The sequence below is a fragment of the Anas platyrhynchos genome, chromosome 9 (assembly GCF_047663525.1).
Source record: "Anas platyrhynchos isolate ZD024472 breed Pekin duck chromosome 9, IASCAAS_PekinDuck_T2T, whole genome shotgun sequence".
NCBI classification, from domain to species: Eukaryota; Metazoa; Chordata; class Aves; order Anseriformes; family Anatidae; genus Anas; species Anas platyrhynchos.
In genome coordinates this window covers 20572307-20587902 of record NC_092595.1, presented here as the reverse complement: position 1 = coordinate 20587902, position 15596 = coordinate 20572307, and the positions used below count along the sequence as shown (strand labels likewise).

The window sequence follows — 15596 nt, the reverse complement described above, 5'->3', positions numbered from 1 at the left end:
AAAAACATAGCTTGGGAAGAGATAAACACAGAGTAATATGTGTAATTTACAGAGGTCTCCATCAAATGACTCCAAGCACATGGGTACTTGTTTATGCTGTTTCCCACAGAAAATGCCAAATGCGTTTTCCAGAGCTAAATGACTACAACCTTTTCTACAGGTGAATGCTTGCTACGAATTAGGGAGTCTTACACAATTATCTACTGTATTAATACAGATAATGCGTCTCATGTAATCCAGGCAGCCCTTAAAAGAAGCATTAAAAAATGTATATTATCTTTGTAAGTCCATTCTGGATTTTGTCTCTTTCATTAATCGTTGAAGGTTAAAAGCAAATCAGTATTTTTTACATTTAAAACAGCAGAAGGACACTCAAAAGAATCAACAAAATGGGTTGCTGAAAACAAATTGAACTGCAAAGTCTGCTACAGACAAAACTCAATGAGATTCAAAACTGTTGTGAATGTATTTGTGGATAGCAGACTTACCTAGTATCACTATAAATAATGATAATTAATTAGGAAGATTGAAAATTAGGAAGGAAGATTGCAACTAGACTTAAACTATGAAGTACATTCTCTAGCTGTTAGAAATCAAGATTAGATGTGTGCATGGAGATGTACCTGGGTACGTCCACCCACTATGGGCCTTTCTGAAGAATCTGGCTTTGGGCACTTCTAGAGGCAGGATATTGGACCACTTGGATGAAATTTCTGTGTAAATTCTTAAGTAAATCAGAGTATTTTTCCAACTTTCGGTTAACAGGAAATCTTTATGATTTTCTTTTTTCCCCTGAGGTTTAAACATTATTTAATCAAGAATTGATACTGTTGTGATCTAAAAGATGCACCTAAAAATGCATTCTCCCTCTCTCTATAACACCCCATATATATATAAATGAGAAAACAAAGGAAAAAGCAACTAGCCTAAAACTAATCTTGTGTTTTTAGGGAAGTAGAACTATATTTCAAAGTGTTGGTTTTGAGCAACTCAGGCTGTAATAATGTAAAAGCCACCCTGTTCTTTCTTCACATTTATATCTGATAATTTCCCCAAATCCCACTTTCAGTTGTTCCTAGCATTTTTTGTTCCTACTTAACAAAAAATGTAGGTGACTATCATCTGGCATTAATCTACGTTGTATACTACCTGTGCTCTGCTGCTCATGCTCCCTTCCAGTGTTAAGTATTCAATCCCATTTCACTAGTGAAAGATGTCTCTCACTGCCCAGTACAGATTTTAAAAGCCTTTTTGAATGTTCATACATAGAGCTGTTATTTGCCTATTTGTTATTTAATTACCACACTTAGCATGAAGAAAAGTTTGAATGACACTACAATCAAGTTGTCTTTTTTGACAAAAACAAACAGGACAGAGCAATACTACACTGATATCATAGCATTCCATTCATATACCAAAACCAAAAACCTACAGTCTTTGAAGGAGGGGAAAAAAATTATATTGTTTTACATCCACTATTTCATTATTCATTTAAGAAGAGATTGGACTGTGCACTTAGTCACATGGTCTGAACTTTTGGGTAGACCTGTGTGGTGTCAAGAGTTGGACTTGATGATCCTTAAGGGTCCCTTCCAACTCAGGATATTCTATGATTCTATGATTAGTCTGTTCATGTAGTCATATTATGATAGCTTTAATTATCACAGACACAATAAGAAATAAACACTAAGTATGTTTTATATTAACCTTGTACCCAGACACATTTCCAAATGATCCACAAGCTCAGAACAAAAGTGAATCCTTACTTTCAAAAAACTTTACAACTTTAGTCCCAGTTTAATATTAGTGGAAAACCGTATACAGAATCATCTGCTGTCCAGAGCTAGGCTCTAGGACTACAGAGAAAAACCACACAGCACACAGCTTAGCATGATACAACAAACTCAGTTTACTGGCAGTTTAACTTTTGCCAAATTTTTCTGAAGGCAGATGGAAGTTTAAAGAATGACTGGCAGAACATTTGGTGAACACCTCCCAGGTATGGTGCCCAGGTGTGACAAAGCCCAAAAGCACTTGGCAAAGAAAGCTGATCAGATCCAAGAATAAAACTCTTTGGTGTCAACAAAATAGGATAAGTTGGGCATGGTGAGAGCCTTGAAAGTGAGGACAAGTGCTTTCTCTTTGATGCAATGGAAAAATCAAGAGAGAGCTGCAAAAAACTGTGAAAGATGAGCTGGAAAAATTGTCGTCTGCTTTCTTCTGTATGGATGTGTAGGGAGAAAGATTGCATTCCTCCAGGCAAGAGAAAATGAATATGTAGTAACCCAGGTGTGACCTGATGAATCTAGACAGCAATTTTGGCTTTGAGAACTGACTGAAAAGGTAGTGAATTGGAGCTGCAGGGCAGAATGAGACAGCACAATTCAGACATAGGTAGGCTGTGAGGATCTGCAGATGTCTGAAGATCATGATGACTGTTTTTGTTGTTGCTGTTTTAGAATATACCAAGAATCTTGCTTTAAACAGAATGAGTCTGAAAAAGAATAAATTAAGGAGGAAGCAAATAAGGTACTTGAAAACATATTAGTTGGACATCAGCTGGGACCATTTGGTTCTGTCATGGTTTTGACAGTGCTGACTTAATTTTCATTCTTATATTAATTCATCAGCATTTTAAATTTAATTAATTTATGAGTACAAATAGAAACTTCTCTTTCTCCCCTCCTTTCCCCTCCCCCTGGAAAAAAAAATCCAATATTTAATATAAACAGATTATTTTTGAAAACAACAGCATGTATTTAGTATATGCTGGTGACTTTTTATTTTATTTTTTTTAACATATGTTTTTCATATGACAAGACCATGTTTTTTAATGAATTTGTCAGTGTGATTCAGTGTAATCCAATCCAGGTATATAAAGAGAACTATGTATAATGCAGAAAAGTGCTAAAACAGAACTCTTCTGAAAAGGCATTTGGTGTGATTGTGAAACTTCAGGAAACTGAAACAGAAATCTGAAGCAGGAAACAGAAATCTAAAACAGTGCTACAAATCCCAGTGGGACAGCCATTTGTAGATGTGAAGTATTCCCACCACAAATCTTAGTATTCATGCATTATATAAAACTAAGTGTTCTTCTGGGAACAAATAGCAGAGAAAAAAGAATCTTATAGATTGTCCTGAATCATTAGAGCATTATTGTTCATTCTTGTGTAGTTTAAAATCTCAGAGCATTGCCATTTTGAACCTCTATTTTTAGGGATACTACCATTAGGCTTAACTATGCATGTTTAGTTGCAATTTGGCATGCAAGGTAGAAGCCCAGAAGCAAAATTATTTTAGTTAATTGAAGGGGAGAATGTAATCAGTGAGATTCTTTTTCTAATTAAAATCTGCAAAAAAATAATTAATTCCAAATGCTTTCTTGCACAAAATAGCTCCAAATCAGATAGGGATATAGGATGCATAATTCAAACTTGAATACAAGCTTGAAATCCTCTCCAGAAATTTCCAGGGTTTTGGACTGGGAACAGTTTCTTCTCAGTCATTTAAAAAGAAGAAAAAAAGAGGGGGGGAGGGACGACACACTCATATACATACTAAAAATATGGCTTGAGACCTTTGGGAATTTGAAACTGTAATATGAGTAAGACAGCCTCGGTTTGGATTTGAAAGATCCACAAAGCTATGAACTTATCATTGTACAACAGCTTCATTCATATAACAGAAATACAAACTGTAGGCATAAACAGGGTTTTGAGAGGTAATCCCAAAGATAATTTAGTCAAGTGCTTCAGGATTTTTATCAGTAGGAAGTCTTCCTTTGTCTAATTTAAATCTTCCTTACTGTATTTTAAGATCATTTTTGCTTATTTTACCCATTCCACAGTGGTAGAATAAGTTCCCTTACTTTTTTGTATACGTATCCCCTCTTCATTCTAAACATCCCCATTTCCCTTCTTCCTTCTTTTCCTGAAAGTTATGCTGATTTTCCTTTGAGTTTGTCTAAGCAGTTTATACTTCACTGTAGTGCAGTACCCAGATCAGAACATAATAGCTGATCTTTCTCAATGCTGAGCACAGCAGAAAACCATTTCATAAACTTTGCAGGCTGCAAAATATATCATGGGTCTGAGCATATATCCATGGGTCTGAGATATATCCACACATTATATCACAATAAGATATATATATATATATATATATATCTTATTGTGATATAATGTGTGGATACTTTTATGATGATGTGATATTTGTTAATTACAAATTATGTTAATTCCTAAATTGCTACATCCTTTTCCAAATGAATAAAATTTCAACTCTTATTTCATTATGTGAATGAGCAGGTTATCGAAGTCTAACAAATAATTCTTCAATGGGGACAAATGCAATACACTTTTAACCAAGATCTTGAATTTGTCATTTTGAATTCTTCTACTGTTCTTTGGCATAGTCTCAGTTCCTTTCACATTGCTGTCATCTGCAACTTTAATAAGCATTAATAAAAATACTGACTAAAGCCAAAATTCATGATTGAGCCTTTTAGAGACCTGTCACAGTAGAAGAATGAACTGAGCAATAAATAAATTATATAGAGAAATAAATTAAACATATAAATATGCTTCACCAACATAAGAATTAGACCCTGTACTTCAACGTGCATTACAAGAGGGCCAGCATGAAAGTAAAACTAGAAACATTCTGCTATTACTTCATCCAAAGTTCCTGCTACAGTATTAGAAAAAATAAGATTAGCTGTACATGATTTGCTCCTTACAGATCTGTGCTGGCTGTTACTCTTATTTATTTATTTATGGAGTTTAAAAATAGACTGATATTTTCAGTTCTTTAAAGAAATTCAAGTTAAACTGGCCGGTCTATAGTTTTCCTCTTTTTCTCTTCTCTTTTTTTTTTTTTTTTAACTGATAAATCTTTTTCCTAACCTTCCCATGTATAACCTATGTTCTAAACATTCTCAAACATAAGGTGCTCATCCACAAATTTTAGTTGACTCAACTGATTAAAAATAATAATAATAAAAATAAACACACCCTTCCCTGCAAACAAATATAACCAGTGAATATTCTGTGGAGATACTTTCTTAATGCTATTATGGAGGTATGCTGTTCTCCTGAGGCAAGCAAAACCATAAAATAGCATTTCTTAGCACATAAGTCAATGCAATGGGTCATCTGCTTATGCACCTATGGCACTCTGATCTCTTTAACTTCAAACTAGATTTGGTGGTTTTATATTGTCAGTCTTTCCCTAGACGATCCAGAAAGTACGCTCTAGCAATGCTTGAAAGCCCAGCTTGCTATTCATCATTACTTCTGAGATGGCAGCACTGAGTAGCTGCTACCCTGGGAGGTCTATTAAGGAATGAACTAGTGGAGTTCTCCAGCAAGATACCAATCTGCTGATCCCAAAGTACAAGAAGTGTCAAATATTCAAAAGTTGAATGTTTAAGAAGTTGAATCTTTAAATTCTGAACAAAGTTCAGCAAACAGATCTGCAAATAACCCATTACTCCTTGAATCACAGCCTCAGCAGAAGTTTCCAAAGGCTATGGAATCTATGTTTTAACCACTCTGCTGAATAAAGAATATGCACAGCTCTTCAGCATTATAGGACCCCTCTGATACAGCTCATAACAAAGGTTTTCCAGTGGAATGTGCATGTCCCTAGAAAGTTACCTCTGTACCTTAAAGAAGCAAGTGCTAGGGAAGAATAACAGTGAGAGATCAATTTCTGAATTAGTATGATGTGCTTCACTGCAAAGCTTCTTGCTGCTTTGTAAAGTAAAAGTTTATCTGATACTTTGCCATTAAAGCTTTATAATCTTGATAGAATAAACTGTTTTCTCACTACTGAAAATAAATAGGAGGATTACTAGAGACAGAAATTTGTTCATTTGAGATCAGGGATTTCAAATAAATCTCATATTGATATGTTAAGTAAATTCAGTACTTTCTTAACTTAAAGGAACTCCAGGGCCTTCCTAAAGCTCTGATTTAATTCTAACTGAGGCAGAGGACTTCTATCTACTTTCAAATCCAGAAGACTGTATTAAGTACATTTGTCCTTTGTCCAAGATTTTAAGGATAAATAATATCCTTGGCAGATTATAATTAATGGCTGTTCAAGATACATACAGCCTATGAGGTGATAACGTCATAGTGACTGAAGTATGAGGCAGGATGTCCTATAAGCAGATACATCATGAATGAAGATCAGCAAAAGAAATTTTCTGCAATAATCTTCCAGACTTCAGAATCTGAGAATTACTTGTATAGTTATCTCTTGTTCTTTTGCCCTTTGCAGTTCCTCAGAAGATCCTTTCCAGGTTTGTATGAAAAGTCATTCTTCAGGGGAAAAAAAATAATAATTATTTTTGCACCTGGAATGAAAATTGTATGTTCTCTTTCAATAACCATGTTAAGTTTGTAAAGAGATGAATAAAATACCATTCAGGACTTGTATATTTACATATTCAGGGTTGCAGAGGAAAAAAAAAAAAAGTGAGGACAAGGCAAGCAGTTGGTTCAGTCCCATATCAAGAGGAACCTGGCATCAGGCAGATGGGTAATAATCTTCCCCACAATGTAACTCTCCTGTTCTCTAGCCCTGAAGCATAAAGTTTAATCTCTCTCACAGACAGTCACTGATTCCAATAGCACTTCAAATATTCAAAAAATTGATTCCAGTAGCAATTCAAATCCTGAATTATTTTCATAACTATACAAGTCCTTTTTGAAACTTATACTCTTGGCCTTGGCCACCTCCTATGCAATAGATTTTGCAGTTCAGTTACACAGTGAGAAACTATGTCTTTTTAACCGGTCTCACGATTCCCATTATTTTAAAAAAAGAAATCATTGAATGTTCCCATGAAACAAAGCCAAGTTTGCTCTTTGAAGTCAGCAGAAGACCAGTGGAGGTTGTTGCACCCTGCCAAAGACATAGGTCCAATCCTTGCTTTAGTTACAGAAAGAAAAATCTTGCTAATCTTAAACTAGGGTGCGCCCTGCCCATTTCACAGGACTCACGAGCACTGTGGGAGAAACAAAACAGCCAAGTGTGAAAGAGAGCAGCATGAACACTGCCACCTTCAGAAGGAAGTATGACTCTTGGTTCTGTAAGATATTTTATCGATCCTTGCTAACAACTAAAAGTTGTTAGATCTCTGTCATTTAAAACAAACAGCACTTCCTTTGACCCAGACTTGTCCTATCTTCTGCTTAGCAACTAAATTAGGAGCCTAATCATTCACTGGCTCTACATTAAGCAAAGGAATAATCTTCAGCAGGTGACTCAACACATTTTGTTTGTTAATCTTTTGCTAGAGGTGACTGTCAACCCAGAGTGTTTTCCTTGGGTGAACTGATACAGTTGAGGTTGGATGAAATCATAGACCTGATCCAAAATCCTCTGAAACTATAGAGACTCTCCCTAGAGTGTCTTCAAGTCTTATACTGCAGACAGATAGTACAAAAGTTAGTTTAAATTGGAACATCAAGATCATGCAGTACACAGCTAGCTGCCTTCTCAGGCTGTCCCTGGCACATTTGGAGGAGGCTCTGCGTTTCTGCAGGTCTGAGTCACATTCCACGTAGGCCAGCTGGGGAGATGAATTGCAGCCATTCATCCTTCTGCAACTTGGCCTCAGCAGCTCATGTGAATATGACAACAGCAGCTCTAGCTGTCTTTCTGTTGAATCTTCCTTAACCATGTTCTTACATGCTTAGAAAGCAGCAGCTTATCAGAAGAACAGATTGATTTACCACATGGGATAATGCAGAGTGACATTGTTTTATTTTATTGTTTTGAAAGGGAGACATTATTTAGCTCTGTAATAAAAAATCACTTTGGTAATAAGCATATTAAATATCTTGCCTAATTATATTTTAAATGTTTTGTAAAGAATTCTTTTTTTTTGTTGTTCTGTCTTGTCATTTTCCTCTCTCATCCACAAAGTATATTTATGAATTATGCATGCAAACATAATTAAGAACAACAATTGGTGAATTGTACTCTACTGACATTGTTCTGTTTTTCAGTATCTTACACTATTGTAAGAGTAAATAGTTTATGCAAGTGACAAAGGTTCTCATATAATTATGACCAGTCCAAAGTTTTTTAGTATACCAAATGCACTGCATGTGAGAAACCAGTTTTGTTATCCGACGCCTGCTTATTTCTGAGTGATTTATAGGCTAATCTTCTGAACTGGGGAAATATTGACCAGGTGTGTAATTGAGTTAAATTCTGATGTGGTATGGGTTAGAAAAGGTACTGTTAAGATTATAAATATTTGATCCGTATATCATAAATTGTTACCCTGGTTTATGAACTCTAACAAGATATGTTACTCAGTCTATGTGACACAGATAGCAGTATTTTGAGTATTCTAACTAAACTGTACTTGTTTTTTGTCCTGTTTTGAAAGGAAGCATAAAAAAAGAGTTTTGCTCACATATGATCGGAGATCATCCTGTTGGAAATTGTCAGAAAAGTATTCTGAAAATGTCAGAACTGAATTAGTCTTCCAAGTACCCTTGCAGTTCAACTGTAATCAGATCTATGATTTTGTTCAAGTCGGTTTATTATCAGTACACAGAGATCTTTCTAAGGAATCACTCAGTACGCATGAAGTGCATGAACACTGTCAGCAAGCATACATCATTCACTTCCATAAAGGAGTTACCACCTATGCAAGATTTGCCACTAAAATAAAAAGCTCATTTAGCAACTCTATGGATGAATTAGTTCTAATATCTTGCTTTTATTTCCTCTTATTGTTCATCTGGTGGATTATTTATATAAAATAAAATACTATTCATGCACTTTATAAATATATTTGCTTATACCAAATTTGATGCACAAAAACTGAAAACACATTTTTATCTGGCGCATGAAAGGGTTGCTTATCAGTTAATGCAGCTAATGCAGACTTCACTTGTGAAAAAAGGTGTCCATATGTATGCTACTTAGGTCTATGTGAGTAGCAACTTGGAGCAGAGCTGGAACCTTATTCTCAACACAACTAGAAACAGCCACACAAGACTGTGTTTCGAGGTCTGAACTGAAGTGTAGTCTTAGAAAAAGAAAGTCATTGAAACACACAGTCTAATGATATAAGGGATATACATTGATCAAGTCTGTACAAATCACAAATCACCTTAAATCTGTGCAGAAATTGCAAATTGTCAGAACTTAATGGCTTTCAAAGTGAAGCTTTCTTTTGTTATGGCATTTATCCAGCACTTCGATATCTTGTTCTTTTTTGCCTTACTCATTCAAGCTTGATTTTATGACTCTCGGTTTGAGTCAAAAGACCTTAAATAGGCATATAGTATCTCTACTACACCCCACAAAATACAGATGGGCTTTATAGTATATTGTTCTGATCAATAGTAGCTCAACAGTAAAACTGAAGATACAATAATTAAGACTCAGGATTTTACTTTCCCTTCATTCTTTTATGGCCTTCGTAACCTCAGGTTATGTCACAAATTTGTTTTCTTCAGAGATTTCTACTAAGGTTCTGCTTTAAAAATAGTTTAATAATTCACATAAGCATAGGCCAAAATCATGTGAATTATGGGTGTACGTGCACAGCTACAGAGTTCTGCGCTATGTTGTAAAGCAGTCTGTTGACTCCAACTATAAAGCAATCTATACAAGCATTTATGAAAACATTTCATTTGTTAACCTTTTGAAATAGTTTTAGAAAAGCTTAGCATAAAGTTTGTAAAGAAATGGCTTTATACCAGTCCTAGGCCAGAGCAGTCTCTGATGAAATCATAATCACTGTATCTTACTCTTTTTAATTTACTAGATGACAGATTGTTTTCTATCAGATGTAAATAGCTTTGTTGTTGTTGTTATTTCCTTAGTTTGTGAAAAAGATGCAGAGGTAGAAAAGGGAGATGAGTGTTCACTTCAGCTTGGAAAATTTACTTTGCTTTATTATATAAAATGTATCCTGGTGATGTTTTACACATGCAATGTTTTGTATTCTCTCAGTGAGATTCCAGGCAAATCTATGTGCTGGCCCTTAATCACTAGATTTCAACTGGATCACTTACTGATCAGAGAACTATTTTCAGAAGACAGCACCATTTAAGTTACGATGTAGTGGGAAACAAATGTCATATATTCAACAAAGTAACTAGACATTTTAGAATAATATAAAACATTAAATGAAATAATGCTATATTTTCTATCAGATTATATCACTGTGACAAGCAGAATCCAAGACACGAGGAGAAAGGGGTTTATCAGATTACCTTTCCCTGCTCACTCATTCAGAGAAGCTGCTGAAGCTCCCTAAACTACCTTAAAAAGCAGGCCTTTGATATAGCACACAGACAATGCATTTTCTTTTTCACATGCATTTTGTGTCACTGACATCCACTAGAAGCATTCAACAGCAAGAATAAGTCAAACAACTTTAAACCTGACTACTCCTGAATACTTTTGTTACTAATTAACTTGTATGGGTCAACTGTTCCTTCCTACATGGTACTGATGCCAGAGCTGCATTTCCTGGCCTTCAGTCTCCTGCTATTTCTATGACCATTCTTGTTTCATTTTGCTTTGCTTGTAAGAATTCCTTTTTAAAAGTTTATCTAGAAGTGTTTAGGGCATGAAGATAGTCACAGAATCACATAATTGCAGGGGTTGGAAGGGACCTCAAAAGATCATTGGGTCCAACCCCCCTGCCAAAGCAGGTTCCTTAGAGCAGGCTGCCCAGGTAGGCGTCCAGACGGGCCTTGAATATCTCCAGAGAAGGAGATTCCACAACCTCCCTGGGCAGCCTGTCCCAGTGCTCCGTCACCCTCAGTCTTTCCAGCTCTCCCTCCAATTTCAACATAGGTTGTTGATAGTGCTTCAGTGCCTTTTATATAATAAAATGTACTGAACAAAAAAATGAAAATGGCAATATGTGTATGATCATTTGCTATGCTGCCAGTGCATGATAGTTTCCTTAAGTGTGCTACCTTTCACTTATATGCCATACCAGCTGCATTGGGATGAAAGCAGGTGAAAAATGAAAAGAACTACTTGTAAATGATACTCATATATATATACATATACAATACACACACACATATATATAAATAAAAACAATCTAGAATTAACAATTTACGCCAACAGGCGCATTAGGGAGAATGCTGTATTACCACACTTTAGAGGCATTAACTACTATCTTACAGACCAGAAAAAGAAAAAAGGCAGAAGGGTGATTATTTCCTATCTGTCTACTCGGGTGGTGGTTTTGTTATTGTTGCTTTTGATTCTTTATTTTCCAACTCTTCCTTGAAGGATTTAGTATAGGCAATACTAGAAACAGGATGCTGGACCAGATGGAAGCCAAATCTGGTCCAGCATGGTAATTTTTACAGGCATCAATGATTCTGGGCTCGGGACAAAAGTGGTTTGCCATCTCCTCTTTCACGGTTTGCAAATACAATTTTTTAAGAGACTTGAAATGAGTGGCTCCATCAGCTTGCTATGCGTCTTCCCCATTTGAACCTACTTCTTCATTAAAAACAGTATTTATTTAATAATTTATTTTGATGTAATGTAAAGAACTTCATTGTGATTGATAGCTTCCCGTTGTCATTAAATAATGGTAGTATATTATCAGAAAGTTTTCTGAGAATGCTGTGTTATGCTATCATAAACCACTACCAGGAAGCTAGCACTCAGGCATGCATTGTAAAGTTTATTTAAAAGAATCAAAAATTCTTAATTGAGACACAAAATTCATATGAGGAGCTGGAATAAGGCTCATCATGGATGCTGCTCAAAGGGGCCCATAAGTACTATAGGAGAAAATCAGGCACTGAAGTTGTTGTGTCACTGAATGATTGCATTGTCCCAGGAATCATGAATTTTGACAAAAGGAAGAAGAGGTGACCTTTCTCCTTCAAACCCACAGCGGATTTTGCATATAGCTATATAAATATTAGGAAAGCATGTATAATCATATCTATTTACCTATACAATTTTTTGATATAACACTGCTTATATGTTATGTACATATACACATCTTTATATCCATAGGTTATAACCCCGTGTATGTAGTATATAAAATTAGTTTCAAACAAAGAAGGTGAAAAGCTTTGTACAGCATCAATCTCTTTATATGTTTACTGGCAAAACAGTGTGTACAGTAAGGTTTAATATTGAAAAAGTATTTAAATGAATGCCCTGAGGTGTATTATATATTGCTCTACAACAATGGCACTAATATAGAGATAAGAGGCATGAGCAAAATAGCTGTGCTAACTTTGCTTTTTAATAAATCTTTGTATGGGGAAGGAGGAGGGAAGGAAAGGATACAGCTAAAGGTAGGCAGCCCCATTTTTCCATTGGAGAGCCTGATTTACCTTTTTTCTGTCTGCCTGAGTGATTTCTTTGTTCACACATGCACAATAAACTCTGCCCTAACCTGTCATTGGTTGCCCAAATGCAGCATGGGTCACTGAACTCCAGCTTCTTTGGTCCTAGCGTCTTCAGTATCGTTTACTGATATTTTTGACTAGGGATACTGAAGTGTTTTCTTGTTCTCAGTACATACACTAGATCATTGCTGCAATGAAGAAATCCTGTAGGTTCTACTTAAATCTCCTCACCTCCCTACCACCTCCCAGCCAAACTCCCCACAAGTTCTCTATCAGCTCCAGCAGTTGCTCACCTCATAATTTACAGCACTCTTTTCAAAGAGGAGTTACGAAAGTAGGAGTTTGTCCAGTAGACTTCCCAGAATAGGCTTGTAACTCTCATGAAAGCACTAGCACTTGTGAGCCTTATTTTCTGGCAGACTGAGAAATCCCTGCTTACTGTGATGCTGCTCCATGTGGTACATCACTGAACACCACTTGTTCTCCCCCCCAGATTTTCCATTCTTCAAAGTATCTTTCAAGATTGGAAGACATCTCCAAAATTAAGATGAAAGTCTGGAACCCACTTCTGCATTCAGCAGGAGCTTCATTTCTTTCAATATTAAGAAAATAAACAGATAGATTTTGTAGGTTGAAACTGCTCAATACATAATTCAAAGACATCAAGCTAAAAATAGAGCTTCAATTGCAGTACTTTAAGCTAAGTTCATTCAGCATTTCTGAATTGAGGAAATGTACATTATTTAAAGGACAATACAGTGAAGCCTGTTAAAAGTTAATAAAAGAACAGATTTGAATTGACGACATGGGTCTCAACCACCTAATCAAAACAAAGTCCTTTGCTTATATAAAGCAGTATCATTTTGTTGACTTTTCTGATTTGTGTTAGCTGAGGGTACGGTTCATACAGAACTTCTTTCAGTGTGTCGACTTGCTAAACAAAATCTATTTAGGAAAAACAACAGACATCAGATATTCTTTATTATGAGGGCAGTGAGGCCCTGTCCCAGGCTGCCCAAAGAAGCCATGAATGCCCCATCCCTAGCAGTGCCCAAGGCCATGGGGCTGGGGGCAGTCAGGGCTGGTGGGAGGTGTAACTGCCCATGGCAGGGGGTTAGGACTAGGTTAGCTTTAACGTCCCTTGCAACCCCAACCATCCTATGATTCTATGTTATTTGCATTTTAGAAGGATCCCGCTGACACTCTACAAGTACACACCTGAACAGTGTATTTATTTAAAATTTATATGCAGCCGCAATGGAATGGAGAGTTCACTAATAGAAGTCAGAGCTCCCAAACTTCCTATACTTGCATATAAATCTTCACAGGCATCAACACACAAGTTACATGCTAAGAAAACGTCATCCTTCAGGTTTACAGAAACACAATGTTGGTTGCAAATAAGGATTATTTGATTTAGGTGCCTGGGTACAAAGGCTGAACTCAAGAAGCAAGTACTCTGGAGATGCTCTTTAGCAGAGAAAGAAGAGAAAAGTAGTACATGAAAGCACCTGAGCTCTGTTTCCCCCATGACTACTGATGTAGTCAACAGTGCTCTCAGCAGCACAAGCATAAACAAAACCCTGGGGAGTTACTGTAAGCCCAACCTCACAAAAGAGCAGGAGAGAAGAGCTCTTCTCTTCTCCAGGAATGAATGCAGGTCCCTAATACAGTCTCCCAGATCATAAGGTTACACTTGAAACAGAACATTCATAGCAATAGTACATTCCTCCAAAGACCATATTTCTGATTTTAAGATGAGTAAGACATTATCAGCAATATGGCATATGATGTGCTCCATACAGCATCTTTTTGCTTCTCTTTAATTTATCAAGTTCCATTCTTGGACATAGCATACCAAATCCACAAACTATACATCACTGAATGTTAGCATATATTTATTGATTTCCACTAAATGCTTTTATTTCTATTTAACAGAGCATGAATTGATGGCAATAATAATAATTATTTAGAAGAATGCCAGGATAAGCATGTCAGCAAGTCCTTTAGATAGTAATAGCAGATTTCCAGTGGATATTGCTACAGCAGGAATCTTTCAAGCATTCAGGTTTGAAAGAGTTCTGGACACATGCAGTGGAGTACATACTTATTGTCTAATTTATATTTCTGTATTTATATCTCATTTTAAAAGCAGAATATCAAATGCGTGAAACAGATTTTTCATATATAGATTTAAAGAAAAACACCATAGATCATATTCAGTAAATCCTATACAGGTTTTCCACAACCTAGATGAAAATTCTGAGGCCCATCTAACACACTACCCCAGTTCATTAAAAAAAAAAAGATGTACAGTATTATGAACCATAATTTTATTAGATCTCAAGCAAAGAAAAATCCCTAATAATTATTTTCTCCCCATATGTGTAGCTTGAGTAGAATGCTTTGAGTCCATAAAGAATCAGAGATTACTGAGAAAATATGAAATTTACATTCTGGTCTGTAATTTACAAAATAACATTCAGCAGTGAAAAAACTCCATTAAAATATTTAATGACTTAAGATTCCTTAAGAACATTAGTTTGGCAACTCTGAAATGAACGAAAGGGCTTGGGCACAAGACACACTGCCAAGTTGTCCAGGTTTGAATCAAAAATTAAAATACTAGTATTCTTTTACCCAAAACTTTGAGATAAAACTTGATATGTAATCCAATTCATACACCAAAGAAATTCTATGAAGAGAAGTATTTAGCAATAATTATTATGATATTGAAACCCTAGCAGTAATTAACACGTCTAAAAAGCAAATATTTTGGTGTAACTTACACAGGAGAAAAACATGTAGTAAACCTAGTCTGACATAAATATTTTAGAAGTTTTCTCTTTTCTTCCCTAAATACAGTACTTCAGAGAATTCTTGACTTTCTCCTCTTTGCTACACATTAAATTATGCACCGAATTATTTGTTCTGGTTCAAAAAAATCAATATTTTTCCACCTGTTGCCTCACCAGGAGGCTGAGGAAACTATCAAGCGCTTTCTAAAACACAAAAAAGTCAGAAAATGGTTATTTCACACGAGAAGAAGGGAATATCTTGTCAGTACCTTCTTCTAACACAACTGAATGTTCTACATACTAGTGTGAATAGAAAGAGATGGAGTAGAAGTTTTTCAGACAGAAAGGATCCAGGAGTGATTGTAAGTGCTATGTAACTTATTAGGACTGTAACTCAAAGTTCAGATAAACTGGCTTCTTT

General features: G+C 35.8%; 1 protein-coding gene across 17 annotated transcripts in view; it reads right to left on the bottom strand.

Moving 5' to 3' along the window:
* The window catches only part of LOC119717758 (uncharacterized), a 518405-nt gene that overhangs the window by 140889 nt on the left and 361920 nt on the right, over window positions 1–15596 (bottom strand). Inside the window, exon 3 of one of the 17 annotated variants that reach the window (XR_011811360.1) lies at window positions 1775–2494. The exons of the other annotated variants lie outside the window; for them this stretch is intronic. The gene's annotated coding sequence lies outside the window, so the exon portion shown is untranslated. Of the gene's footprint in view, window positions 1–1774; window positions 2495–15596 lie in introns of those variants that run through there. 17 annotated transcript variants of the gene reach the window in all.